Raw genomic sequence first — 26,056 nt, 5'->3', positions numbered from 1 at the left:
GGGCCCAACCATCTTCAGCTGCTTCATCAATGACCTTCCTTCAATCATAAGGTCAGAAGTGGGGATGTTCGCTGATGATTGCACAATGTTCAGCACCATTCGTGACTCCTCAGATACTGAAGCAGTCCGTGTAGAAATGCAGCAAGACCTGGACAATATCCAGACTTGGGCTGATAAGTGGCAAGTCACATTCGCGCCACACAAGTGCCAGGCAATGATCATCTCCAACAAGAGAATCTAACCATCTCCCCTTGACATTCAACGGCATTACCATCGCTGAATCCCCCACTATCAACATCCTAGGGGCTACCATTGACCAGAAACTGAACTGGAGTAGCCATATAAATACCGTGGCTACAAGAGTAGGTCAGAGGCTAGGAACCCTACAGTGAGTAACTCACCTCCTGACTCCCCAAAGCCTGTCCACCATCTACAATGCACAAGTCAGGAGTGTAATGGAATACTCTCCACTTGCCTGGATGGGTGCAGCTCCAAAAACACTCAAGAAGCTAGACCCACCATCCAGGACAAAGCAGCCCGCCTGATTGGCACCCCATCTACAAACATTCACTCCCTCCACTACCGAAGCACAGTGGCAGCAGTATGTACCATCTACAAGATGCACTGCAGCAATGCACCAAGGCTCCTTCGACAGCACCTTCCAAACCCGCGACCACTACCAACTAGAAGGACAAGGGCAGCAAATACATGGGAACACCACCACCTGCAAGTTCCCCTCCAAGTCACACACCATCCTGACTTGGAACTATATCGTCATTCCTTCACTGTCGCTGGGTCAAAATCCTGGAACTCCCTTCCTAGCAGCACTGTGGGTATACCTACCCCAAATGGACTGCAGCGGTTCAAGACGGCAGCTCACCAACACCTTCTCAAGGGCAATTAGGGATGGGCAATAAATTCTGGCCTGGCCAGCGACGCCGACATCCCATGAATGAATAAAAAAAAAGCTTTCTTGAGATTTCAGGATCTCCCAAAACACAAGAGCCAATTGGAATCACTCTTGAGGCAGGGATTCTTTGAGACTAGAGGCAATAGGAATCTGCCACCTTTCGAATGCAGGGGCTTCCTCTCTGCAAAGCAGTCTTTAGATTAGAGATACAGCACTGAAACAGGCCCTTCGGCCCACCGAGTCTGTGCCGAACATCAACCACCCATTTATACTAATCCTACACTAATCCCATATTCCTCGCAAACATCCCCACCTGTTCCAATATTTCCCTACCACCTACCTATACTAGTGACAATTTATAATGGCCAATTTACCTATCAACCTGCAAGTCTTTTGGCTTGTGGGAGGAAACCGGAGCACCCGGAGGAAACCCACGCAGACACAGGGAGAACTTGCAAACTCCACACAGGCAATACCCGGAATCGAACCGAGAATCGAGAGTAGCAGCTCCTCTTTTCCTGGGTCTTCTCCTCTCTCCAGGGATCTTTTCCTCTCTCCAGGCAGACCACAGCCACACCTCAAATGTAGGATTTCTTTACAAGAGATGCAAGTCTTCCTTTTCAGAGAGAGGTCTTTTTCACTTGCTGCAGGCAGGTTAAAGCTTGCTGCTTGTCCAGCTTACTGGTCTTTCACAATGCAAAGTGAAACTAAGACCATGTGACAATCATAAATCCTGACCTGTCATTCCCCTAAATTGCGTAGAAACAGGTGCCTTGCAGTCTGTGTTTCACTCAGTTCAAACGCCAAGTTTCAGCATTCAATATTCACAGAGAAAATTCCTTTTTCTCAGTTTTTAAAAGACACGGCATTCTAAGCTTTCAATAAGAAGAAACTATTGTAACAATGTGCTGAAGCTTACCAATGCACCTCAGTCTCGGTATGCTGTCAGACGGGGTGGAGTGCAATGCACTCCATTCGAATTACCATCTCCACCAGGGATGCCCATTTCACCTTTTCCTGGCTTGCTCTTCGTCAACGACCCTGTCGATGGCTCCCTCCTCCATTGGTAACAGAGGAATCCCTCCTTCCTTCTGGGCCCTCTCGGGGGAATTATGATCCCACTTCTCCTGCAAGGACAAAAGACAGTCAGATAAGGCACTCCCAGCCCCTATGGCCAATGCCAGCTGCTCCTATTTGCTGGTCGGTGCTCAGCAGCACTAAGGCTGTGAGCCATTCTGAGGGCCCTGGGTTCAGGAGCAGCATACGCCCTCAGGCTCCTCAGCTGGTTTGTCCGGAGGGTGAATATCCAGAGGCCTTTCCCAGCATTGCGCTCACCTTGCCAGAGTGAAAAGGTAATTGAACCTCGTCCTACACTGGACAAATTTTCTGCACATACTACGTCTGCTGACTGTTTCAGCTACTTCCATCCAGTCCTACTTGGTCTGGGAGGGTGGCCTCCTTCTGTCACCCTCTGACAAAAGGACCTCCCTCCTCTCCTTTACGGCGTTGAAGATGACCTCCAGGTCCACATTTGTGAATCGAGGGACTGCACTGCCCCAGGTTCCAGCCCTTTGCCTCTCCTGAGAGATCCAGGTAATGCAATGAAATGGCTGCTGTTGTCTGCTTAAATAGGGCCTACACGTGCACAGTCCTGCCTCCATTCCTGCCCCGCGGCCGCTAATTAGTCGGCAGACCCATCTCCAAGCCAACTAAGGGGGCTCTCTCATTCAAATAGGGGCTGGTGGCTGTTTTCCCCTGACGTCCATTTCCCACTCCTGGAAGGAACATCCTGCTCCAGATGTTTAAAGTACTTTACTCAACAACACCCCCCCAATTCCAGCTGTTTAAAGTATTTTGCTCACCCCTCCCCCTCCAGCTGTTTCAAGTACTTTACTCACTCGATAGCTCCATTTGAAGCTGTCATCATCCCAGGACACTGAATTTGCAATTTGAAGGAAGTCAGCCTTTGTTGTCCACTGGGGAAACTAATATCAGGGTCACACTGAAACTGTGCCAACCTAGCAATTGGCTTTTAAGCGCAAGGTGTTATTTTACATCCCATTTCTATATTTGTCTTAGGATGAGCATTTAAATGCAGTATAGTTAGAAGAACTTGTCAAGGTGAAAAAATCAGAAATTACTTTTAGAACCACAGGGAAAATCTGTAACCTGAAGAATTAATGTCAACAGCTTTAACTCATTGTCAGGTTCCTCAGAAGATTCAACTTGTCAGTATAGATAGAAGGTAGTTTTGGGGATGAAGACTGCACTGCCCTGCTTTCTTTAAAAAAGAAATTGGTGTCGACTTGCTGCAGGGAGACCCCAGGCATTACCCACCTGTTTGAGATCTTCAATCAACTGAACTCCATGCATCTCATTTATGTTACATCAAACAACATAAAAAGCTTCTTATGAGCAGCTCTGGTGAGAAGAAAAATATCCAAGACTGAAGACCACAGGAAAACAGCTTTAAAAACTACCTATAGCTAAGAGAGAGAAAGTTCAAAAAAATACTGGCTCAGACAGTGAGGAAAAAAAGAACTTGCCCCAAGCTGTAGAAGAAGACAGAACACTGAATGACAGGCTGCAAATCAAGTGAGTCAGTCTGATGTCAGTACAGGATCCCAATTTTTTTTTAAAAAGGCTTTGGAGTGCTTGCAAAGTTGATTTTTTTTTAAAAGGCTCAGTAAAAATAGAAAACTGGGAAAAACCAATCCCTATCTCAGGCTGATCAATTGTTTTCAAAGACTCCCCCAGGCTAATCAGGTCCGCATCATTATAGGAGGCGCCAGACAGCAAAAAGCACAAAAATCCTCCATTTACTCAGCTCGCAGCTGAAGCTATGAAAAGAAACCCATTAAATCACTTGAATGCTGAAGAGCTTTCACTCAGCTAGAGTTTAAAAAACTCATAAAATCACTCAAGCATGAAGAATTGCCTATCGCAAACTGTAAACAGACAGACTAGAGGCTAGAAACTAGATAAACAAACATTGCTAAACACCTGCTGCTGTCAATCAAAGCAGCCAGTTTAGACAACATTTTTTTAAAGGGAAGCAGTAGTTACAGAAGCAGGTTCTTAAAGCAAGGTTAAAGGAAAAGAACAGCAGGAACATGGATACCAATTTTCCCAGCTTGAACTGGAAAGCCTTGGATATCCTATCTGAGTTCAAACTGTTCCAACAGAGAATGCAATTATGCTTTCGGACCAAGAAATTGAAGAACCAGAAAAACAGGCTGTAAAAATGCTATTAGCAATTGAAATAAGGGATTGCATAGAATCAATACCTCAGGCTTGTCTAATGAGGACCAGAAAGGTCCCTCAAAGATATGGAAAGTGCTGGAAGATCAGCTCAGATTAAGAGTGAATTTGTGAATTCACTGCCTAGAATTGATGTCCTACAGGCAACAGCCACAGGAATCAATAGACCAGTTCATCAGCAGATGCCACAGTAAGGGCAACGAATGCGATTTCTCAGAACTGAACTGTCAGAACGAATAATGGAGCTGGTGATTGTATCAACACCCATTGAAGCATTCCAGAAAGACCTCCTGGGTGAAAAGAAAGGGCACAGCATTGTTGCACTGCTGGAAGATGGCAGGAAATACGAAGCCATTGTAGCTGGACAACAGGACCTGCAAGCACTAGGTGCAACCAACAGTATTGGCACCGTAACCAGGTCAAAAAGAGCAAGCAAGCTGTGTGGTAAGTGCAGTCTGTTCCATGCATGGCAATATTGTCATGCATTTCAAGATCTTTGCAAGGCATGCGGTGCAAAAGGACACTGGACCCGCCTATGCAGGTATTCTGACTCAAAAGATGCAGACAGAAGCCACAGTAGGACGTGAGCCACTAGCAACACTGCAATAGCAGCAAGGAAAGCATCAGAGACCTGCATAAATGCAAGCTGGTACACGAGGTCCACAGCCAAACAGACCTGAGATAAGACTCAAGTAGGAACAAGTCTCAGTCAGAAGATGAGCAAGCATTCCACATTGTGAACCTGATCAACAACCATGTTGATGAAGTCAAGCAACTGGAAGCTTTCGCCACTATCAACATCATGTGCCCAAACAAAGCTGGCAAGCATACACTCAAAGTCAAGTTTGATACCGGCGCTTGTGCAAATATCCTACCAGTCTGAATCCTCAAAGATATATACCGGAGTCATTGGAAGTCAATGATACAACCGACAACAGCCAAGCTATCTGCATATAATGAGTCACCCATCCTTTGCAGTGACACTAACACTGCAATACAGCTATGGCAGGTCGGCATGGAAACCACAAGCGTTCTACCTTGTAGACACGAGCGAACCAGCAGTGGCAGGCCTACCAGCGTGTAAGGACCTCAGCATCATAACTATCCACGAAAGCATTGCCAAGGAGAAATCTCCAAGGACCGGAATCCGCTGACAGACTCTGACCAGCATCAATCGGTGCAGTCTGGAAACTCAGCAACAGCATAACAATGACTTTACTTCTGCTCTCCAGAGAACCGCCAGCAACACAACAAGTCAGAATGGACAGGTACCTCCATGAGACCAAGTACTCTTCCTGCAACAAGTCTTTGAACTTGAGCCCCAAGCCTTCAGACATGGAGGATGAGGAGAAGTGAAGGACATGCAATGTCCTGAAGAGGCAGAGGAGAAATGAGTTGAAGCATTGTCTGTTAGCTCTTCGAGATGAGGTGACGGAACTTTCCAAGAATGACAAAGCCCTAAAAGCGGTCATCTTGAGAAAAGTAACAGGCTGAAGGCAGAGCAACAGAAACTGAATGCAGAGAGGGAGAAGCTTCAGAAAGAACAGCAACAGAGTTGTCAAACCACCTAGACGATTTATGGACTTTTGAGCCTCTATACTTGTAAAGTTCATCATCTCTATACCTATGTAAATAATTTTGATATCTAATTTTGTATGTTTTTGATTTTAGCATATGAGACTTATCTTTGGAAAGAAGGGGGATGTTGTGTGATTGCCGTTAAGAGTAATATATCTTTAAGATCTTAGTATGCTAATGAGCCAAGTACCTGGATGTAGTCATGTGACTCGGAGCCAGAGTCACTCTGTAACTGTAACATCAAGAGGCAGGTCATGTAAATAGTTAGCTCTACACTTTATATACTCATTAGCTGTTAATAAACCTGTTTGAGATCTTCAATTAACTGAACTCTGCGCATCTCATTTATGTTGCATCAGACAACATAAAAGGCTTCTCATTACAGTAAACTGGTGGAAAGAAAGAAGGAGCTTGCATTTCTGTAGTGGCATTCATGATCTTGGGATATCCCAAAGCAGTTTACAGCCGATGAAGTAATTTTGAAGTGTAGTCACTGTTGTAATATAGGAAATGCGGCAGCCAATTTGTACACAACAGGGTCACAAACATCAATGAGATATTGGCCAGATAGTCTGTTTTAGTGATATTGATTGAAGAATAAATATTGTCTGGGAACAGGGCGAAATCCCTACTTTTGTTCAAATATTGTATTTGGGATGTCTTACGTTTACCCGACAGAGCCTCAGTTTAGCATCTTATCTGAAAGGTGACACCTCTGACAGTGCAGCAAACCCTCAGTACTGCACTGGAGTGTCAGCCTAGGTTTTGTGCTCAAGTCCTGGAGTGGGGCTTTGAACCCACAACCTTCTGTCTGAATGGTTAGAGTGCTACCACTGAGCCACACTGATGCCATTTAACTTCAGTGTTTAAGAGACTGTGGCCTGTTAATTCCCAGGTCATCACTTGATTGATGAAAGTGAGGCAGAACAGAACCTTCATCCTCGACAGGAGATCACGATGTCATCAGGTTTAGACTAGTTATGGATAAGGACGAGGAAAAATAAAATGTGATGAAAGTGTTGGGTTGCAAAGGGATCTGGCCTAGATGGATTGGTAAACAGTAAATGAGCAATGGAAAACTTTCAAAGAGGAAATATTTCAGGTACAGATGAGACACATTCCCATGAGGTGGAAAAAGGGGCATCCAAAGTTAAAGCTCTCTTGGTGATGGAGTTCTACTAGGTTGTGCTGTTGTTTTCAGCGCAATTCGACTGAAATCAACCTGACCAGTACAAAAAAATCGCAGAATTTTAGGCACAAATTACTTTCAATGCAAATTGACTTTCTGCAATTTTTTTTTGTGTTAGTTTAAGAAGCATCATGTTAGAAGCCGGGCCTGCCCACAAAACAGGCCATGCCCCAATCAGATTATTCACCATGGCGATTTTCGGCTAATTGCACCCATTTATGCGTTTTCGGGAAGGCTGTAAAATTCAAGCTTATTTTAGGAGCAAGGACACTAATAGTAATAAAAGCAAAATAATGCAAATGCTGGAGATCTGAAACAAAAACAAGAAATGCTGGAAATACTCAGCAGGTCCGGCAGCATCTGTGGAGAGAGAAGCAGGGTTAATGTTTCAGGTCCTGTTCTGATGATTACATTGAATTTGTTGATTTGTTGAGCTTAATTCTTGTACATAGTACCTCATAAATAGTTTTAATTCACTGTGCTAAAAAAAAGGTGCCAGATCATGTGCAAATTTATCTTTAAATCAATGTGATAACCTAAATTTGACCTTTTTCTCCTGAAGTGCTGCTAATTTCCTGCTACAGAATCTCCTTTGAAAATAGCCTACTGATGGCATAAACCAGTTTCCTCTGTTCAATGTTGCTTATTCTAGCTACAAACACTGGCGTTACATACAAAATCACAGGGCCAGCAGCTCAGCAGCATCGGCAATGCCACTGCTAACGGTGGCCATTGCCGGTACTGCAGAGGCCTTGGACTCAGGCCCAGCGCTACAACCCCGGACCTTAGGTAAGTGAGGCGGGGTTACTGGGGCCAGGCTACAAGGGCCCAGCAAGGTGAGATGGGGAGTGGTCATAAAGTCCAGGGGGAGACGGTTCCTGGGAGGTGCATTGTTTCCCGACCAGGGCCCTCCATGGGCCACAGATTGTCCATGGAAGAGGGCCCCCCCTCCCCAGAGCCTAGAGGGAGGGCACCTCATTTTACAAGGTGTTCTCCTCGCATTGCAGAGGCCCATCATCCCTCCCCACCCCCCACGCCCCCCCCCCGACCGCCACCGCTGTTTAGATCACAATGGCTGGGGGTAGAGGCCCTTAAGTGGCTTTTAATAGGTCACTTAAGGGCCTCTGGGTGGGAAGGACATCATCGGCCTATTCCGCCCCCAGGATATCGCTTGGCGACAGGGCAGCGACGGGCCCTCTGCCCCCATTCTATGGGCTCCCCCGCCTCAGACTCCGCCTCAAGGGGGGATCATAAAATCCAGCCCATTGTGTCCAATTCTGGCACCACACTTTAGGAAGGATGCCAGAATTTGCTCTTTTGCATTTACAAAATTTGCCATTATTTTTGTTAAAAAATGGGAAGTCTTCTTAAGAATTCGAAAATAATATGTTTATTTCTGATCTATTTCAAGTTCTGTTTCAGTATCATAAACTGAAAGTGAGAGAAATGCATTGCGCTGTTTTACTTAAGGTTTTGCACAGTTCCCACATTTGTTCACTCTGCTAATGTGTCTGTGCTTTCTGCTATGCTTGTGCAGTCAGGCAGGGAGATGTGAGCGTCTTCAGGATTTTGAAGGTCAGTGTTGCACACTGAGCTGCGAGAGCACGTGCTGTAGACAAGAGGCTTGTTTTTTTTTAACTTGGGTGTTAAACTCCTCTGTGGTGAGGTTTCCCATTGAAAGGTTTCGTTGAGAACTGAAAGGTCAGCTCCCAGGTGTGCTTAGTGTATTTTGATGCCTGTTTCCTGATTTTTGAAAGTCTTCAAAGTCTAGTAGAGATTGTTAACATCAAGGTTACAGATCTCTTTTCTTAGTGGCTAGTCATTGCTAATGAATTGTTTGGAATCTGTGCAAAAAAGCTATCCATTCTCTCATCACCTCTCAGCATGGGGCAATTCTGAAAGGCTAACAACTTTTATGCAGCTTTTGTTCACAGTATATATTAAGAACACACTCATGTCGATGGCCTTTCTGCACAAACCTGGTGAAGGAATCCTGATCCTGCGTTGGGACAGTGAGGTTAGGCCAGTTAAGGTAAGTTATGCTGCAAACAGTCTTTCTCTCCAAACAGCAGGAAGGTCAACTTTGAGACTCAAGATCTGCTCAGATATTTGGGTTTTAATGTATCAATTTGTCAAAGAGAATGCTTTAGATTTGAACATTTGATAAGCTGACCATTATTTCACAATGCCTGGGAGCCAGCATTCCAGTTTTCCCCCCAAAATGGGACAAAAATATACTTTTTTACCAGGACTGGTGAACCAAGAGAATCATGGGAATATGCAGTTTAGGGGGAATGAATTTTTATTAGGGGCAATACAGCTCCATCCAGGAATAGCTGATGAAAGAAAGAAAGATTTGAATTTATAAACCACCTGTCATGATCTGAGAATGTTCCAAAGTGCTTTACAGATAATGAAATACTTTTTAAAGTCACTGTTGCAATGTAGGAAACAAAGCAGGCAACAATATAATAATGACCAGATAATATGTTTATGATGTTGGCAGTGTGACAAATATTGGCCAAGACACCAAGGGAGAACACCCTCCTCCACTACCCCCACCCCGCAGTTGTGCAGTGAATGCCTGTACTCCCTGGCCCAAACAAATTTCCAAGATAACTCTGCTTCTCTCTCCACAGATGCTGCCAGACCTGCTGAGTGTTTCCAGCATTTCTTGTTTTTATTTCAGATTTCCAGCATCCGCAGTATTTTGCTTTTATCCAAGTCTTTGACTCAACTGCTCCACTGATGGCCAGTCCCATTCCTCTACTGCAGGCACCCAAGGACTACAGTAACTATTAGCCTACCCCTGGACATGCCACGCAAAGCTGCCCAGCTCCCTTGTATCTGGGTCCTTGCCTTTTTTCACTCAGTTCTACCAAATTCTCATCTTGCCAGTCAGTGCATTTTCAACTTCATTACATTTTCAAGGGCTTTTTTGTGTCATTCTGAATGAATACAATGATAAAATCCATCTAGCCATGCGATTACTGAGCAGAAAGTATAAATTACATTACAGCATAGTTGTTTACTGAGCTTGTGCTGATGATCTTCATCAATTCCTGCTGGAGGCAAGGCAGCATGTGGCACACAGCAGCCATACTCAAGAGCACAGAGGGGGGAAATAGCTTTATAAACCACCCCTCCACCCTGCAATGGTGCCTGATAGCCCACTATATTGGAGCTCTTTGGACAGGAACCTGCAGAGTAATACAAGTAAATTACCCTCACCCCAGAAGAGCCTGTCTCTGCACAATAAATGATTTAGCTACAGAAATTAGCCAATGAGAAACTTTCTTTGATTCCATGGGCTGAATTTTATGAGCCATCCGGCGTTGGGAATCATGGCAGGGTGGGCCCGCCACGACCTCCCTGTCGTATTTTACCGGCGGCAGCAAGGCCTCGCGGTGCTCCCACCCACCACTCCGCAGAGAGGCCTTCATCTTAATATGCAAATGAAATTAAAATGAAAGAATAATTAGCTACCTGGTAGCGACGGCCATCCCACGCCGATATTCCAGCCGCTGGTCGGAACTCCCGCGTCTTTGGAACTCCGAGGCGTGACACTGGTGGGGTGGGGGGGGGTCTTCCCACCCTGCCACCAATTCAGGCCCTTAAGTGGGCAATTAACCTCAAATTAAGTGCCTCTTTTTTGCCACAGCCGCAATTAGCCATGCGGTGGGCGGCCCTGTTGCCGCACCGGAAGCACGGCACAGAAAACCGTGTGGGCTGCTTCCTGGCTCCAAGGCTGGGGGTGGTGGGGGGAGTCCCTCGTTAAAAGGCACTTAGTGCCTGAATGAGGGATCCAGCTTCGGGAAGGGAGGCCCACTGAGGGCCACCTCATGCTGCCAACCCCCCTCCCCTGCAACTCCTACCCCTTGAGACCCTTCCCGCCCTCATCTACCTGAGGCCTTGTTCCACCGACGCTCCTCGGCCACTGGTAGGTGCGCCTGCAACAGCAGCCACTGCCTCCGCAGTGGCACTGCAGCTGCCGGCCTCTGATTGACTGGCAGCTCTGCAAGGGCAGGACATCTGGTGACGGGGTTCTTGATTCTGTGGAATGTTCACCACTGTCCACCTAAGTGCCTGATTGGCACTAAATTCAGCAGGCCTTCCGTAGAAGAGGCGATGCGGGAATCTCGACATCAGTTTCTCCGGATATTGAGACCCCCAGGGCAGGATAAAATTCCACCCATGGTTTTAACAAATGCCAAAATTTGCAGTACAATTTAGAGTAAACTTAAAATGTTATACTTTTCCTCATCTGCAGTTATTAATGAAGAGCAACATGTAAATACAGCAATGGTGCAACTTTACAGAAACATGATATGAGTATGTACGAGTTGGAGAGGAGTAATTTTTTTTAGCATAGTCAGTGAGTTGTAACAATTCAGATAGAATTCCCACAGCATTTGGCACTGAGCCACATAAGGAGATATCAGAGCAGATGACCAAAACTTAGTCAGAGATAGGTTTTAACGAGTAAATTAAAGGGGGTGGGGGGGGGGGGGGGGGGGGGGGAAGGTAGAGAGGTGGAGTGTTTTAGGGAGGGAATTCCCAAGTGTAGGCCATTGAAGGCACAGCTGCCAATGGCAGGGTGATTAAAATTGCAGATGCACAAGAGGCCAGAATTGGAGGAGCGCAGTGATCCCGGGAGGGTTGTAGACCTCTAGGAGGTTACAGAGTCCAGGAGGGACAAAGCTTTGAACACAAGGATGAGAATTTTAAAATCAGCGTCGCTGGACCGTGGGCCAATGTATGTTAGCGAGCACAGGGGTGATCGGTGAATGGTATTTGAAGGACGAGTTGGAAGTACAGAACGGAGGGAACAGTAAGGACCTTGAACTGTACAGCAGTAACCAAGTTTTTAACCAGGGTCCATGACACAATCTGTGGTTTTTGATAAACTCAGAAGTGGTAAAGTCAGTAAATATGATTTCATTTTATGAGGCAGCAATGAAATTCAGGATTCAAAGAGTTCTGATTCTTTTTTCTGTTTGATGTGCTGTGCAGTTTGTTTAGACTGGCCTTTTCCAGTCGGGATTGGAATGCTCTGAGGGGGAAAAAAACTGATGTATTATTTATTACATTAGTATGCTGAGATCTAATTCTGTTTTATCAAGAGTTTGAGGAATTTGTCATCTTGTTGACATTGTGCTGGTAAGGCAAGGAAAGAAAACACAGCGGGGGATTTAGTTTAAGATTTATAGCTGCTAAAGCCTTGTCGGTTCTGCTGTATTTGTTGTGTCCTCCTTGCCACTACTTGTAAGTCAGACCAAAGAGGAGCTGGAGTCAATGAATCAAACTCAAGGAAAGTGTGTGGGCAGGTTGATCCCCCAGGAGTCTACGCACACATTAGGAGATTCCTCAGCTGCTTACCTGCTGCGGGTTAAATAGATTGTTCCCATTAGTGCGGTGATAAGGTAGCTCCATTAGCTGAAGGAGACTGTAACTTTCATTGTCATTATGAAAAAGCAGTGTTCATGAAAGGGTGACAATACCAGTTTGAAAGTGATTTAATGTCAGAGAACCAGTTACCAGGATAGATAAAAGCAGATAGATGAGGGCAACATTTTTTGGTGTGTCTGACTCTGACACATTCAAAAATAAGTAATGTCCTCTATAAAACTTTTCAGATTGATTTTGAATACACCAACCACAGTACAGTTCCAGAATGGTAGCTTGCTGAAATTAAAGCCTTCCTCAGGCCGAGGATTGCCAACTTGAGATGCAATCTTCCTGGAGGTTTAATCCAACTACTGGGGAAAAAGCCTTTTTTTCTATCTCCAATATTTTTATAATTAATACACAAAAGTGTTCTAAGAAAATGAAAAAAGATAAACACAAATCTTGTTTAATGCCCCTGGATTGCTCACAGCTGTGTCCAGGAGCTTAATCTTTCATTCCTGGAGACTCCAGAACAACCCTAAAGGATTGACAATCCTATACATGCCGAAAAGCATTTGTCCAAGTTGCTGAGTGCAATTGTTGCATCTTCCAGTCACTGTCTACACTTCTAATCACGGTGCTCTCCCCTTGTGCATGAATGACATCACCTTTAGTACTGTTCCCCCTCCCGAACCAGAAAGGTCCTCAGTACTGTGAATGCCTTTGTTACCTCTAGCTCTCCTGGCCAGCTCCCCATCTGCCATCCTCCATAAATTAGCGCTTATCCAAAACTCTGCTGTCCAAACCCTAACTCGCACCAAGTCCCAGTTACTCCTCACCCCTGTGCTCATTGATCTACATTGGCTCCTGGTTCACTAATGCTTCACATTTACAGTTTTCATCCCTCTTTTCGAATTCATTCATGGCCTCTCCCTCTTTCTGTAATATCCAATCCTACGGCTCTTTGAGATCTCTGTGCATCCCCAATCTGGCCCTTGCGTATCCACGATTTTCATCACTCGACCATTGAGCAGTGATTTCAATTGCCAAAGGCCTAAGCTCTGTAATTCCTTCCCTAAACCTCTCCACCTCTCTATCTCTCTTTCCTCTTCTCAGCCATTCCTAGTTTTTAGGTCTCCTATTCTAATATCTCCTTTTAGAACAAAGAACAGTACAGCACAGGAAAAGGCCATTCGGCCCTCCAAGCCTGCGCCGATCTTGATGCCTGCCGAAACTAACACCTTCTGCACTTCCGGGGCCCATATCCCTCTATTCCCTTCCTATTCATATATTTGTCAAGATGTCTCCTAAACGTCGCTATCGTATCTGCTTCCACCACCTCCCCTGGCAGCAAGTTCCAGGCACTCACCACCCTCTGTGTAAAAAACCTGCCTCGCACATCCCCTCTAAACTTTGCCCCTCGCACCTTAAACCTATGTCCCCTAGTAACTGACTCTTCCACCCTGGGAAAAAGCTTCTGACTATCCACTCTGTCCATGCCGCTCATAACTTTGTAAACCTCTATCATGTCGCCCCTCCACCTCCGTCGTTCCAGTGAAAACAATCCGAGTTTTTCCAACCTCTCCTCATAGCTAATGCCCTCCAGACCAGGCAACATCCTGGTAAACCTCCTCTGTACCCTCTCCAAAGCCTCCACGTCCTTCTGGTAGTGTGGCGACCAGAATTGCACGCAATATTCTAAGTGTGGACTAACTAAGGTTCTGTACAGCTGCAACATGACTTGCCAATTTTTATACTCTATGCCCCGACCGATGAAGGCAAGCATGCCGTATGCCTTCTTGACTACCTTATCCACCTGCGTTGCCACTTTCAGTGACCTGTGGACCTGTACACCCAGATCTCTCTGCCTGTCAATACTCCTAAGGGGTCTGCCATTTACTGTATACCTCCCACCTGCATTAGACCTTCCAAAATGCATTACCTCACATTTGTCTGGATTAAACTCCATCTGCCATTTCTCCGCCCAAGTCTCCAACCGATCTATATCCTGCTGTATCCTCTGACAATCCTCATCATTATCTGCAACTCCACCAACCTTTGTGTCGTCCGCAAACTTACTAATCAGACCAGCTACATTTTCCTCCAAATCATTTATATATACTACAAACAGCAAAGGTCCCAGCACTGATCCCTGCGAAACACCACTAGTCACATCCCTCCATTCAGAAAAACACCCATCCACTGTTACCCTCTGTCTTCTATGACCGAGCCAGTTCTGTATCCATCTTGCCAGCTCACCTCTGATCCTGTGTGACTTCACCTTTTGCACCAGTCTGCCATGCGGGACCTTGTCAAAGGCTTTACTAAAGTCCATATAGACAACATCCACCGCCCTTCCCTCATCAATCATCTTCGTCACTTCCTCAAAAAACTCAATCAAATTAGTAAGACACGACCTCCCCTTCACAAAACCATGCTGTCTCTCGCTAATAAGTTCGTTTGTTTCCAAATGGGAGTAAATCCTGTCCCGAAGAATCCTCTCGAATAGTTTCCCTACCACTGACGTAAGGCTCACCGGCCTATAATTTCCTGGATTATCCTTACCACCCTTCTTAAACAAGGGAACAACATTGGCTATTCTCCAGTCCTCTGGGACCTCACCTGTAGCCAATGAGGATGCAAAGATTTCTGTCAAGGCCCCAGCAATTTCATTCCCCTGCCTCTCTCAGTATTCTAGGGTAGATCCCATCAGGCCCTGGGGACTTATCTACCTTAATGCTTTGCAAGACACCCAACACCTCCTCCTTTTTGATAATGAGATGACTGAGACTATCTGCACTCCCTTCCCTAGGCTCATCATCCACCAAGTCCTTCTCCTTGGTGAATACTGATGCAAAGTACTCATTTAGCACCTCACCCATTTCCTCTGGCTCCACGCATAGATTCCCATCTCTGTCCTTGAGTGGGCCAACCCTTTCCCTGGTTACCCTCTTGCTCTTTATATATGTATAAAAAGCCTTGGGATTTTCCTTAATCCTGTTTGCCAATGACTTTTCATGACCCTTTTTAGCCCTCCTAACTCCTTGCTTAAGTTCCTTCCTACTGTCATTATATTCCTCAAGTGCTTCATCTGTTCCTAGCCTTCCAGCCCTTACAAATGCTTCCTTTTTCTTTTTGACTAGGCTCACAATATCCTGTGTTGTCCAAGCTTCCCGAAACTTGCCAAACTTGTCTATCTTCCTCACAGGAACATGCTGGTCCTGGATTCTAATCAGCTGACGTTTGAAAGACTCCCACATGTCAGATGTTGATTTACCCTCAAACAGCCACCCCCAATCTAAATTCTTCAGTTCCTGCCTAATATTATTATAATTAGCCTTCCACCAATTTAGCACCTTCACCCGAGGACTACTCTTATCCTTATCCACAAGTACCTTAAAACTTATGGAATTATGGTAACTGTTCCCGAAATGCTCCCCCACTGAAACTTCGACCACCTGGCCGGGCTCATTCCCCAATACCAGGTCCAGAATGGCCCCATCCCTAGTTGGACTATCTACATACTGTTTCAAGAAGCCCTCCTGGATGCTCCTCACAAATTCTGCCCCATCCAAGCCCCTAGCACTAAGTGAGTCCCAGTCAATATTGGGGAAATTAAAATCACCCACCACTACAACCCTGTTACCTTTACATCTTTCCAAAATCTGTCTACATATCTGCTCCTCTACCTCCCGCTGGCTGTTGGGAGGCCTGTAGTAAACCCCCAACATCGTGACTGCACCCTTCCTATTCCTGAGCTCCACCCATATTGCCTCGCTGCATGACCTCTCTGAGGTGTCCTCCCGCAGTGGCTCAATGTAAAATTTTGTTCAATAATGCTCCTGCCTTGGAATGTTTTACTACATTTATTAAAAGTGCTACATAAATGCAAGTTGTTGTTGATGATTGACCAGTCAACCTGACTGTTTATAAGAGATTGCTGGGATAGATCTGTCACTGGAACTGGGAATCTTCCCACAGCTCCAAATAACCCTGCAAACCAGTAACCTTAACAACAGGAAGCAGTGAAAAGCAGCCCTGGGAAGTCACATTGTTGGTTAAACTCCCAAGAATATTCCTGCTCACACTTGCTGACTCAACACCTTGGTTCTGCCAAACCATGCCTTAGCTCTCTTGACTTGCTGGGGAGGTGGTGGTGTAGTGGTGATGTCAATGGACCAGTAATCCAGAGCCCAGGCTAATGCTCTGGGGACATGGGTTTGAATCCCACCATGGCAGATAGCAAAATTTGAATTCAATTAATAAGTCTGGAATTAAAAAAGCTTATCTAATGGTGACCATAAAACCATTATTGATTGTTGTAAAAACTCATCTGGTTCACTAATGCTCTTGAGCTCCCTTGAGGGAAGGAAACCTGCTCTCCTTACCTGGTCTGGCCTACATGTAACTCCAGATCCACAGCAATGTGGTTGACTCTGAAATGGCCTAGCAAGCCATTCAGTTCAAGGACTGAATTCAGGGATGGACAATAAATTCTGGGCTAGCCAGAATAAAAAACAAATTAAAAAAACTTATCCTTTTAGGTGAGAGTGCAGTCCATATCAGGAAAGGAGAAATTCCTGTAGGCGGCTATGGATTTCTCATCAGCTTGATTTGTTATTTCTGTACATCAGCAGTAGTTGGGTATGGTTGATGCACTGGATTTGTTATCTAGAGGTTATGAGTTCAACTTCCCCAATGACAAATTGTGAAGTTCAGTTCAATAAATCACTCATTTGTAGACTGGCAATAGTCCCACATTAGATGAGTGACTGAGGATGACAAGGGATGGGGAATGGTACCCTGTTGCTGGCATACCCAGAACAAATAAAAAAGTGTGTCTTGAAAAATCTCAACTGAAGTGCTCTTAAACAATCCTTCTTTATCATTTCCTTAAGCTATTTTCTCAGTTACTTAAAGTTATTTTTTTAAATGTATGGCTGTCTCTTGGTCTTGTGTTGCATCCTAAATCATGTTGAGCTTGATCACATTGTGGTCACTGTCACAATTTCCATTCCCTGAATGTTATCTGGGTCACTTACCATTACCACAATATAATGTAAGTTGGCCCTTGTGGCTTTCCTGAGGCACTGGGTCACTGTGCATCATGCTTACTAACTGACTCAAACCAGTTTGGTTTTCTGAGATTCAGATACAATCCCTCATTAATATAATTCTCCTGTTCTCAAAAACCCTTCCTATTTCTCCATGGAATCAACCATCTCCCATCTTACTCAGTCCTACTCTGGTGTCAGCCTTGAAGTCCTGCTCCTCTGGCCCCACAAAGAAACTAAGAAAACATATCTACCTCTTCTGGCTCCAGCTTTCTGGCCACCAGATTGGCTTGGTGGGGAAGCCACATGCCTTCCTTCAGGACCCTTAAGAGTGGAGCCGTCAAAGGTAAAAGATGGTACTATCTGGTTGTCTTGCAGAAGACATGAAGAAACTACTGCCTTTAAAGAATCAAAAGGAACAAGATCTTTATTTGCCCAGTAAAGGATGGAGGACCAAAATTTTAATTGTTCATTGTACTGAACGGGGAACATCGGTTGTGTGCACTGAGAGTATTTGACTTAAAAGAAGTTGATAGATATAGTTTGGAATCACACACAGAAAATTGGATATCAGGTGATAAGTGAAGGGCATTTTTGATGTGGGGAAGGAACAGAGAGGGAGAGAGACTAATACTCTGAAGAAGCCCTACGTTGTTGAGAATAGAATAAGATAGAATAAAATATTTCAGCACAGAAGGAGGCCATTTGGCCCATCGAGTCTGTGCCAGTTACTTTCCCTTCCACTCTTTCCCATGGGGCACTCCATCTAAAAGGCCAAGTGGATACTCTTCTGAGTGAAAACAAGTGGTTAATTTAGGGCTAGAATTTGAAATCATACTGCAATATTTCGGACGAGCATTACTGATCTTGTCCAACAGAGACAGTGAGTGGTCCAGTACTGGTATTGGTCCTGGAGTAATTTTGAAAGAGTGAATGTGACAGTAGTACTGCAAACCTGGGAAAAGGGGAAAGTACAAGAGAAGGAAAGATGTGACAAACAATAAGGAACAATACAAAATCTATTACATTCACAAATGGTTTCAAATGCAGAGAAGTATGGCTTAAATAGTTATATACGCATTTTCATAAGCATTGATCCACATGATTCTCCAAAAGTCGCTTAGGATCTTTTCTTTGTACTGATCATGGACTAGTAACTCGGAATAATTTTCTTCCAGCTCCTGAGTTTTTCCAAGCATGCACACACCAAAGAATCACAGAGGAAGTGGGGGCCATCAGCTACAGCACAGAGATGCAGAGGGATCTGGGTGTCCTAGTGCATGAATCACAAAAAGTTAGTATGCAGGTACAGCAAGTAATTAGGAAAGCTAATAGAATGTTATCGTTTATTGTGAGGGGAATTGAATACAAAAGTAGGGAGGTTATGCTTCAGTTAGACAGGGCATTGATGAGACCACATCTGGAGTACTTTGTACAGTCTTGGTCTCCTTAATTAAGGAAGGATGTAAATGCGTTGGAAACAGTTCAGAGAAACTTTATTAGACAAATACCTGGAATGGGTGGGTTGTCTTTGGAGGAAAAGTTGGACAGGCTAGGCTTGTATCCGCTGGAGTTTAGAAGAGTAAGAGGCGACTTGATTGAAACATATAGGATTCTGAGGGATCTTGACAGAGTGAATGTGGAAATTATGTTTCCTCTTCTGGGGGAATCTAGAACTAGGGGTCACTGTTTAAAAATAGGGGGTCACCCATTTAAGACAGAGATGAGGAGAATTTTTTTCTCTGAGGGTCGTGAGGCTTTGGAATTCTCTTCCTCAAAAGGCGGTGGAAGCAGTGTTTTTGAATATTTTTATGGCAGAGGTAGATAGATTCTTGATAAGCAAGGAGGTGAAAGGTTATTGGGGGTAGGCGGGAATGTGGAGTTGAGGTTACAATCAGATCAGCCATGATCTTATTGAATGGCGGAGCAGGCTTGAGGGGCCAAGTGACCTACTCCTGCTCCTAAGTCATATTTACGTATGTAAAGCAGTTTGTGAGGAACATAACTTTGATGGCAGATTGCTGTGATTCTCATTTTTAAAGTGTTTCTTCTTTCAAGATTCACAGTAGTTCCCATACACTGACCTTGTACCACACAATCTGGGACTACTGATCTCTGCGTGACCTTTCTTTGGTCAATTTGTGTGAACCTGAGTCAATAATTAGTCGAATTGCCATAAATATAGTTGTGCGCACAGTGTGGACATCATTTTGCAGCACATGTGGCTTTGAAAATGTGGGCGCTACGTAACTGAATTTTGTGGACAGAGTTTCTGACTGCACTATTTAGAGGGTGGCATTAACCTGGTTATTTTCAACTGTTTTTGTTTCTGTTAGATTTTAAAAGTATGTACAACATAACTTCTATTTTTGTCACAGATACAATGCCCCAGAATTTCCTCAGAGCTGGTCCTGTTCTGCTGCCATAACCTTGCTGTAAGTCTAGTGGAAACCTTGTTTACCTGTAGGAATGAAGTGGGATCAGCTCCGAGGAAATTCGGGTCTCATGTAATGGCAGAGACTCTGGAGATGTGCCAATACAGAGAGATTCATCATAAAAGTACAGAAGCAGAGGGTGAAGAGAATCTGATTCTCATCTGTTTTAGCAGGGCACTCTTGAGGTTTAAAACTTCAGACACATCTGTCTAATATCAGGATCATTTTTAATGTTCACCTGTCAGGTAGACGTAAAAGATCCCAAGGCACTATTGAAAGAAGAGCTGGGATTTCCCACCAGCACCACCACGCACCCCCTCGCCCTCCCCTGCCCCTGGTGTCCTGGATGATATTTATCCCTCAACCAACATCACTAATAAAGACTATCTGGTTACTTATCTCATTGCTATTTGTGGGATCTTACTGTGTACAAACTGGCTACTATGTTTCCTGCACTATAACAGTGACTGCACTTCAAAAGTACTTTATCAGCTATGGGCCGTCCTGAGGTTGTGAAAGGCGCTATAGAAATCCAAACTTTTATTTTTTTTATATCATCTAATGGTCACAGGGAATATTGCGTGGAACTACATGATTTAAAAGAGCTTACTGCACTGTGTAAATGGCTGCATATATATGTTCTGTATGAAAATCATAATTTTCCCCTGTGGGTCATTTTTTGATCCTTCAAAAACCCTGTGGATCTGTGCCCAGGTAGGTGTCCCTCTGGGTGTGATACCTTCTTCCCAATTAGAAACTTGTTTCATGAGTTACTGGGCCTTTCCTCCACCAATTTTCTCTCTTCAACTGTTTATGCCCCCCTGGCTGTAATGCGGGATGCATTTTAGTCCTAACAACAAGTTAACTGCTAGTTTAAACCACAGCTGCAAATCCCCCAATCTTGCATGCTCTTTGCTTTCCTCAGTGAGCTCTGGATCTTTCCTCAAATTGCACTTACAAATTCTTGGAATTCTCTGGACATCGAGACTGCTCTTCTTCACTGGACTGACTACACCTTAGGACTCAGCTGCTGTGTCACTGATCTGCTGGTTATATTTTGAAGCAACTTTTATCAGTTTACAGCCCTTCCCCCACCACTGCTGCTTCCTGCTGAGCCTGTAACTTACCTATTGGTTGTACTCTTTTTCTTCTGCCTCAGCTACAGTCTAGTTCAGAGGTCTGCCACCTGTTTTATCTACAAAAGATCCGTTAAAAAAAAAAATTGTCTAAAATAAAAATTATTGGCAGCTGCAAGACAAAAATTAGACATTTCTGAACCAATAACTCAGCAAATTGCCAAGTGTCTCTGGTAGAATACATAATTTGCATACATAATAAATAAAACACATGTTGAATTTATGTAGTAAAGAAAATCAAAAAAGAAAATCAGAAATTGACCGAAATTTGAATTATTGCATTTTTTTGAATTTTTTACTATAAATTTGCCAGTAAAGTCACCTTTAAAACATATGATACGTAGAATTAAGACAATTTTTTTCAGTTATTGATTCTCATGATTTAAAAAAAAGCTTCTAAAAGCATATTCAGAATAATTTATCATATTAGCTATATTAGAAACAATAATGTCGCAAGCATAAAACCTGTTCCTTGAATAAAAGGCATTATCTATAACCATAGTGTAGCTATACCATTTAAGCAGGTTTATTTAGAGAACAATGTTTTTCGTTAAAGTGTAGCATAATGATTAGCCTTTTTTTCCCACAAATAAAGCAGCTGTTTTCTCGACTTAATTTTTTTTACGCTCTTTTCATGTTACTACGATCCGACTGGAAAAAGTTGGGCACCGCAAATGAGATGCTAAAGAGCTGCATGCGGCTTCGGAGCTGCAGGTTGCACACCCCAGGTCTAGTTCCTGGCCAGAGATTCACTCGCCTTGGCTACAGTACATTGCTCCATCAATGTTGGATCTTATGGTGACCTCCAACGTCGCCATCATCTTTTTGCTCTGCAACCGATGCTGCACGTCTACTAGATTTTCATTCACACAGAAATACTTCCATCAGTGCATCCTCCAAATATTCTGCCCTTCAAATAGCTTCTGGGTTTCACTCACCCACCACACCTCTCTCCAAACTTAGACACATTTGTCGATGCTTCATGCTGACACCACCCTACCTACATCAATTTTATTCCACCACGGAACCTCTGATTTCAACTTTGGGCTTCCTTCTATTGTCTTCTCTCTATTTCCCAATTACTACCAGGACACCTCTATCCTTATCTTGTTATGTAAACAGGCCTATGTAACTTGAACTTTCCTGTGTCTATTTGCATGCATGTTTTGTCTATCACTTTGGACCCACGCCCATCACTCCTATTTCTCCTTTTTTCTCCCCCCTTTTTGCTTTTTTTCTCTTGAGCCCTCCTAGACCTCTCTCTGCCCTCTAAATTCCTACCCCAACCCTTCAGCTCTCTTCGACTTCCTACACTCCTGTTGATGTCCCAGTCTTGATTCACCCTTAGATAGGGCTACAGCTTCCCTCTGTGCCTCTCTTGGCATCCTCTGGAGGGCCCATTGAGGCACCCATTGCTGCATCTTTATGAGCAACAATCTCAACTGTGCCATCCTACTCACTCGCCGATCTTTCTGCCTAGCGCACTTGCTGGGACTAATCTTGCCAATCTTCCTCCTTTCCAATTCACCTCTTCCAATGCTGATCCTGTGGACTTTGCCAGCAATCAACTCTCACCATCCCTCTCTGCATCTTCCTCCAAATGTCCGTTGACTTGTGAGCAATGCCCTTGCCATCCATGAGCTTATTGTTGGTGATTGCATCGACATCATGGCCTTGCTGAAAACCAGGCTTAGGAGTGATGATATCTTCTCCCGAAATGAAGCCTTCCTGGCTATACCTTCCAATACTTGCCCTGTCCAGACTGTTGTGGTGGCAGTGTGGCTCTTATTACCAAATCACACCTTGGTCTGTCCCTCTAATCCTCTGGTACTTTGTTCTCCTTTGAGAATCTCATTTTGTTTTCCCTCTCTTATTCAAAATCCTCATTCTCTATCGCTCAGTCAAGTACCATAAAAATTTTCTCACTGAGATATTGTCGCTGATTTCCTCCCTCAGCATCTTCATGGAGCGACTTCGCATCCTCAGTGATTTTAACCTGCATGTCAAATCGTCACGTTCTCACTCCTTTCAGTTGGCTGCCCTCTTATCCTCCCTTAATCTCTCCCGCCATATAAACTCCCCAACCCATATTTACAACCATTCCTTTGACCTTGCCATCTCACGTGCCCTCGCTACTCCCATAATAGCAATCACAGATTAGGCCATCTCTGATTACTTCTTTGTACTGCTCTCCACCCATATCCCCTTCTCCATCCCAGCCCTACTTCCTTTTGAAAAAACTTTCCCCACTACACTTAGAACTACATTTTCAGAATCCCAATTGTCTAGCCTTTGGCCCACAGTTTGCCATGATGTTTCTGAAGTTACGGATCTGCTTAGCCAACCCTAACCTCCACCCTTGATGCCGTGGTCCCCATTAAAGCCTTTGCAATAGTGTCAGCTATGGCTCAGTTGGTGGCACTCTGAGTCACAAGCTTCTAGGTTCAAGTCCCACTCCAGGGCTTGAGAACAAAAATCTATGCTGACATCCCAGTGCAGTACTGAGGGAGTGCTGCACTGTTGGAGGTGCTGTCTTTCGGATGAGATGTTAAACTGAGGCTCCCTCTGCTTGGATGGGTGGATGTAAAAGATCCGAAGAAGATTAGGGGAATTACCCACAGTGTCCTGGCCAATGTTTATTCCTCAATCAACATCACAAAAAACTAGATTATCTTGTCATTATCACATTGCTGTTTGTGGGAGTTTGTTGTGCGCATACGGGCTGCTGTGTTTCCTGCATTGCAACGGTGACTATACTTCAAAAAGTATTTCATTGGCTGAAAAGGCTGAGATATCCAGTGGTCATGAAAGGACCTATATATAAATGCAAGTTTCTTTACTCTCCCACACCCCGGCTGTTGCCCCCGGTACAACTCTCATGTCTGCTCCCTTAAGTCAAAGGGACACAGACTTGAATGGATATGGTGGACAATTGGTTTCGCCCTTCTCCACAAGATCTGGCTTGCAAAAGCACTAATTGGGTCCTGCTCTCATCTGCCCCTATTCCAGGATCATTCTGGAATGCAAAGATTCTTTTCTCTACTGCAAACTGTCTTCTTAAATCCCTCTCCCCTTTCTTCTCCATTTTTACCTTCAACAAGAAGAGCGAGAAGCACATGGACTTCTTGGCCACTAAGGTTGAGAACATCTGATCAGCTGCATCTTCCACTTCTGACCCTTCCCCTAGTCCACCTGGCCAAACTTCCTCTAAGGTTCCTCTCTCCTAGCCCTGAACTCGCATCCTTCTTTAGTTTCTCTCATATTTCCCCTCATGACCACTCCGAGTTCATCTTGGCCATGAGACCTACCTCTTGTTTGCTCGATTCTATTCCCACTAAACTGCTGACTACTCACTTCCTTTCCTGGCTGCCATGTTAGCTGATATTGTTAACAGTTCCCTCTCCTCAGGTACAGTCGCCTCTTTCAAAATCTACCCCTTGCAGACTACCACCACATTTCCAACCTCCCTTTCCTCTCCAAAGTTCTTGAACATATTGTTGCCTCCCAAATCATTGCCCATCTTTCCCGAAACTCCATTTTTGAATTCCTCTAATCAAGTTTCTGTCCTTCCATAGTACCGAAATGACCCTTATCAAACTAACAAAAAGCATCCTATGTCGCTCTCACAAAGGTAAACTATCCCTCCTTGTCCTTCTCCAATGTCATCCAATGGGACGACACTCGCCTGGTTCCATTCTTATTTATCCAATCGCAGCCAGAACAATGCCTTCTCTTCCCATTCCTGCACAGTTACCTCTGCTGCCTCCCAAGGATTGGTTCACTCCTACGCGCTGTCCCTTGGCAACATCATCCAAAAGCACAGCATCAGTCTTCACACGTATGATGGCAACACCAAGCTGTACCTCGGCGCCACCTTTCTCGACTCCTCCACTGTCCTTAAATTATCAGACTCCTTGTATGACACCCAGTACTGGGCGAGCACAAACTCAATGGGCGGCACAGTGGCGCAGTGGTTAGCACCGCAGCCTCACAGCTCCAGCGACCCGGGTTCAATTCTGGGTACTGCCTGTGTGGAGTTTGCAAGTTCTCCCTGTGTCTGCGTGGGTTTCCTCCGGGTGCTCCGGTTTCCTCCCTCAGCCAAAAGACTTGCTGGTTGATAGGTAAATTGGCCATTATAAATTGCCCCTAGTATAGGTAGGTGGTAGGGGAATATCGGGACAGGTGAGGATGTGGTAGGAATATGGGATTAGTGTAGGATTAGTATAAATGGGTGGTTAATGGTCGGCACAGACTCGGTGGGCCGAAGGGCCTGTTTCAGTGCTGTATCTCTAAATCTAAAAAAAAATCTAAATATTGGGAAGCCCAAAGCCATTGTCTTCATTCCCTTGCCACAAATTCCGTTACCTAACCACTGACTCCATTCCTCTCCCTTGCAACTGAACCAGTTTGTTGCGACCTTGGTGTCATATTTAACCCCGAGATGAGCTTCTGACTACATTTCCACACCATCCCTAAGCCAACCTATTTCCAGCTCTGTAACATCGCCTGACACCACTCCTGCTCTGCTCATCTACTGCTAAAACTCTGATCCATGCTTTTATTACCTCTAGACTTGACAATGCAAGTGCACTCCTGGCTGGCTGCCCACATTCTACCCTCCGTAAATTGTGGTTATCCACATCTCTGCTACCCATGTTCCATTCATCCATCACTGTGTTTGTTGACCTACATTGGCACCTGGGTAAGTAACACCTGGATTTTAAAATTCTCATCCTGGTTTTTAAATCTCTCCATGGCTTTGCCTCTCCCTACCTCTGTAATCTCCCCCAACCCTGCAACCCTTCAAGATATCTTCTCTCCTCCAATTCTGACCTCTTGAACATCCGCAATTTTAATTGCTGTACCACTGGTGGCCGTGCCATCGACTGCTAAGGCCTTAGCTCTGGAATTCCCTCCCTAACCTTCTCTACCTCTCTTTCCTCCTCTAAGACCCTCCTTAAAACCCACCTCTTTGACCAAGGAGGAGAGGTGGTATTAATAATTAAGGAAAATATTACAGTGCTTGAGAAAGAGGATTTACTAGAGGAGTCAAGGACAGAATCTATTTGGTTAAAGCTAAGAAATAATAGAGGTGCCATTACACT

General features: G+C 44.6%; 1 protein-coding gene and 1 long non-coding RNA gene across 6 annotated transcripts in view; one reads left to right on the top strand and one right to left on the bottom strand.

Moving 5' to 3' along the window:
• The window catches only part of LOC137350578 (nuclear receptor ROR-alpha A), a 1,041,882-nt gene that overhangs the window by 572,523 nt on the left and 443,303 nt on the right, over positions 1–26,056 (top strand). The gene's annotated exons all lie outside the window — the stretch shown is intronic.
• LOC137350467 (uncharacterized) overlaps positions 1–26,056 on the bottom strand; it is a 40,674-nt gene that overhangs the window by 4,766 nt on the left and 9,852 nt on the right. For 3 of the 5 annotated variants that reach the window (XR_010969435.1, XR_010969433.1, XR_010969434.1), the window contains 2 exons: positions 20,943–21,010; positions 1,830–2,037 (listed from right to left, as the gene is read on the bottom strand). This is a non-coding gene — a long non-coding RNA (uncharacterized lncRNA). The remainder of the gene's footprint in view (positions 1–1,829; positions 2,038–20,942; positions 21,011–26,056) is intronic. The other 2 variants (XR_010969432.1, XR_010969436.1) reach the window with 1 other exon arrangement.

Source organism: Heterodontus francisci, chromosome 35, assembly GCF_036365525.1.
Source record: "Heterodontus francisci isolate sHetFra1 chromosome 35, sHetFra1.hap1, whole genome shotgun sequence".
Classification (NCBI taxonomy): Eukaryota; Metazoa; Chordata; class Chondrichthyes; order Heterodontiformes; family Heterodontidae; genus Heterodontus; species Heterodontus francisci.
This window is presented reverse-complemented; position numbering and strand designations above follow the sequence as displayed.